Source organism: Sinocyclocheilus grahami, unplaced genomic scaffold, assembly GCF_001515645.1.
Source record: "Sinocyclocheilus grahami isolate Dianchi unplaced genomic scaffold, SAMN03320097.WGS_v1.1 scaffold285.1, whole genome shotgun sequence".
Taxonomy (NCBI): Eukaryota; Metazoa; Chordata; class Actinopteri; order Cypriniformes; family Cyprinidae; genus Sinocyclocheilus; species Sinocyclocheilus grahami.
The window spans coordinates 423,236-428,029 of record NW_015505464.1 but is presented as its reverse complement, the minus strand read 5'-3'; positions in this window follow the sequence as shown (position 1 = coordinate 428,029).

The window sequence follows — 4,794 nt, the reverse complement described above, 5'->3', positions numbered from 1 at the left end:
TTTATTTATATATATATATATATATATATATATATATATATATATATATATATAAATAAATAAACACACATACACATAAATAAATCGATACTTTCATTCGCAAGGATGCATTTAAATTTAAGGATGCATTAAATTTACCAAAAATAACAGTAAATTAATATTATAATATATATATATATTTCTTTATCAAATAAATGCAGCTTTTCTGAATATAAATCTGTTCTTTCAAAAACATAAATCTTACTGCCCCAAACTTTTGAACAGTACAATATAATATAAATAAATAATAATAATGTTATTATTATTATTATTATTATTAAAAGAATAAAAACACTAAGAAAAACCTATGGCCAGTAAATGTCCTCAACTCATTTGCCAATGGCAGGTGTGGCAAAAAGTTAATTTTGGACCCTATGTACAACCCTTGGTAGGCAAACACTACCAGCTTGTGTCACTCCCCCCTCCATTCCTCTAAAATGTGTTTAGATGAATAAAGCCTGCACTTGGTTCCAACATGGCTGACTTCCCAGACACAGGCCTTTTCCAAGGGGGAAGGAGGCAAACACCCTCAGCGGGAAGGCAGGAACTCTGTAAGATCGGTCCTGAAAGCCACATCGCTCCTGCTGGGAATTCTGTCCCACCACCATGAGGATCACTCGCTAGAAAAAGAGACCTGGGGCTTCAAACAAGCTTCATTTAATCTGCTTGACACAGTCTGGTGGATCTGTGCTTACAAATCAATTACAGCTCATTAAAACTACCACTCACAGGCCAATAATCCTAATCTGGGGAATAGCGCAGGGATTGGTGGATTGGCACGAAGAGAAGATGAGGCGACAGTGTGAGGAGAAGCGTCATCTCTTACTAATCTCATCTTCAGCCGATCCTTCTCACAGATCACAGAGAGGAGGCCAAAGAGAGAGGCGTCACGGGAAAGGCTGGCGTAAATTACATCTTTCCACTGTTCTTAAATGAGGTCAGAGAGCATGAGGTTTGGCTTTGTGCTGACTAACACGCACATTCCGTCTCAACCCATTAGGATGATATCCAAAAGTTATTTTTTCCTCTACTTTCTACTTAATATCTATGTACTACATGCGTGGCAAAATTTTGATTACCACAGACAATCACTTCTAAAAATGGATCAGGATGGTCAAATATTTTTGACTGTCAGCACAATAAACTCTTCAAGTGTTTCCAAATGTGTTTTTTTTTTTTTTTTTTAAAGAGAAGTTACATCTTGGTGTGTCTCTAAGAAATAGGCCTATATCCAATCTGGGTCAGGAGAACCTGAAACTAACCTTTGTGTCTCTAACTACACACTGGCAAAAGGACGGTCAGGAATGACATTGATATGATCTCATGACATTTGAGTATACAAAACTAAAGTAATGATATGACATTTTCAGTTTAGGAAGTCAGATTCATTATGTTGACTCAGTAACTGCTGAATCATTTAGTGAAGGATTCATTATAATAATTCAAACTGCTGTTTTTTGATCAGCTTCATCAATCCACCTAATTTTTCAACAGGGAAGTAAGCCGTTTTCTGTGAATGTGCAAGACTTCCGGTTCATTAGACGCTGTAAGGAAATAAGAAGAATAACAAGTGCAGTAAACCGTAAAACTGTTTGCACTACAAAACCAGTTTGCAATATCAAGTCGCAAAACAAGCGGTTCTGTACCGCTAAAAATTGCTGGAAGCAAATGACACAAGAAGCCAGACCTAGGGCTGCACGATAAATCACATGCAATTGTCATGCGCATCTCGTCAGTAAAGCCGGTTCTGTGATTAGTAGTAAATCTCCATCACGTGCTTTCAGATGGAGCGGCATTTAATACACAGAGCTGTAGTTCACCGACAAGTTACACAATGAACGCGATATTGCATAGCTTGTCAGTGATCTACGGCAGTGATCTATTAAATCGCATGCAATTTATCATGCAGCTCTAGCCAGACCCATAAAATTTACAAATGGCCACGTCTGCTCTTACAGTAAAAATAAGGTGGATACATTTATTATTAGAATTCATTAGCAGAGACCGTAAACTAACAAGGACAAAAAATGGGAGCGCTGTGTGGTCAGGCTCTTTTTTTTTTCATTATATTCAATTTAGTCTGAAACTTGCAAACAACTAAAGTAAAATAGGATTTCAAGGCACTGAATGTTCTGCAAAACAGGTTTCAAATTCCATTATAAAATGCAGCACAAGTCAACATTTTTATCTGTAGTAAACAGGGATGCTCCGATCGATCAGCATCGGCCGATAAATCACATTTTATGACTCAATCGATGACTCGCTACACATGGCCGATCTCACGAACCGTTTGCAATTTGATGACGTCAACGCGTGAGGACGTACATGATGCATGGGGACATAAATGATATGGTGCCGCAGTCATGTCATCACCGGTGTGGAAATGCTATGACGTTTCGAGAAACAATGAAAAATTCGCTATTTGTCGTGTATGTTTTGCATGATGATATGATGAATGGATGGTTAATTTTTCAAAGCAAATTCAGTGCCATTAGAGCTGATCTGCGCCTCACTGCACACATATGCGGCGCGTCCGGGAACCGGAGCTGATCGCGGCCACTCTAATCAATGCTCGTGTTAATACTAGCCAGCCACAGCACATTTCTGAAGCGGCTCTCCGTGCTGCTTGGCTAAAAATAGTCTTTTGTGAGGTTGGCACCACGTGGAGGATGGAACAAAACCTCGTCGGAGCCGTTAGGGATAACGGTAACTAGTGGTCGACCGATATGGTTTTTTTGACAGCCGATACCGATGCCGATATCTTGGAAAGCAGGGTGGCCGATGGCCGATATAAATTTTATTTATTTTAATTCATATTTAAGAAATTTGATATAATTTGAAAATGTATTAAAAAAATAAACGTGTAAAATAAACATACTAGTACTCTAGAAGACAAAGTATTTTTCACAAATAAATACAAATTTTATAAAAATATAATTAAAAAGGAAGTAAACACTATAACCAACAGGGCACTCAGTATTCTGCAAAGTCTGTGTGCATTGGGAATCATATTTTTTCAAATAAAGCCAAGGTAACACTCATTTTACATACAGCACACAGTGAAAATGACATGAATATGACAGTGGGCAAATGTATAAAGCACAGCATAATTTGAAATCAGTCATGAGTTTAAAGTTTGTCGATCGCGCGTCTCCAGTGAAGCTGAACCCTCTTCCTGTCCGTATTAAATTCGCACGGACCTGCATGATCACGGTCACAGGACACGCGATCATGCAGATCACATGCACACTTCACAAGATCTCAACTACATTCGACTAAGTCTGCAAGGTTTGTGAAATTAAATGTTCATTAGTCATTCAAAATGATCAGAAGAAATGGACAGCACCTGAGTTAAATATATGAGTGTCACAGCAAAGGGTCTGAATACTTAGGACCATGTAATATTTCAGTTTTTCTTTTTTAATAAATCTGCAAAAATGTCAACAATTCAGTGTTTTTCTGTCAATATGGGGTGCTGTGTGTACATTAATGAGGAAAAAAAATTAACTTAAATGATTTTAGCAAATGGCTGCAATATAACAAAGAGTGAAAAATTTAAGGGGGTCTGAATACTTTCCGTACCCACTGTATATACACCTTGCTACGTGTACTGCATTAGGCTAACTGAGACTTGTCATTTGCACTTATATATTGTTGCTCTTTTGTTAGTTTTGACTGCTTTTACGGTCCTCATTTGTAAGTCGCTTTGGATAAAAGCTTCTGCTAAATGACTAAATGTAAATGAAAATGTGAGCACTGTGTGCTCAGGCGCTGCCACAGCCATACTCGGCGCCGTCAAATTAAAAGTCTGACGCGCCGTCAAAATAAACGTTTTTTTCAAAATAAAAACACATCGGCCAAACAGAAAAACTTATCTGCCGATGCCGATATTTGAAAAATGGAAGATATCGGCCGATATATCGGTCGACCACTAACGGTAACATAACACGCTGATCGTGGGCTGCTTTTAAATGAACATTTAAAACAAAATATCTTCTTTGGCCATATTAGCCTACTCAATAGCATTAACACAGGCATTACTTATTTCAAATTTTATCTGGAATGTCACCATTTCTGTCACTGCAATTTCCCGATCAGGCGAACACACACACACAAATGAAATCGTCTGCCTGATAAAATAATTTATTTTTTAAAAATGTAGTTAATAATTGCATCATTTATTACTTATTTTCTCCACCCTCGACCCACCCGCAAATAATCAGAATGCTTTTTTTTTTTTATTACCCGACCCGCGGATTATCCGCAGCACCCGTGGATATAACCGTGACCGAACTGTTTTGTTCGTTCAGTAGTTTATATGTGTAGCGTCCGGACCAATCAAACACACAATTTTTCATTTGATTTAACAAATCAGTTATTCATTAGATTAACAAATCGTCACAGTCCCCTCACCCAATAAACTGGGTGCCAGGATGTCTGCAACGACACCAGGCCCCCCTGGTCCCCATGGCAACTAATGCCGATATCACTGGTTTTATTACCCACAGGAATGTGAGTAGGGAACATCACTAGCTTTTTATAGGAAGAGACACAATGCACAATGCTCTAATTAATCCATAGGAAAACCTTTCTTTGAATGAACACACATATCCTTCAGATCATCGTGTATGTTGTCTTTGAGATTTTATACTGTTCTATGCAGGCTTATGATGGAAACACTCATTCCTGTCATCTTACCTATATGTAACCCTACCATGTTTAGTATCTATGAATTAGTCTTCTGATGATCTAAAC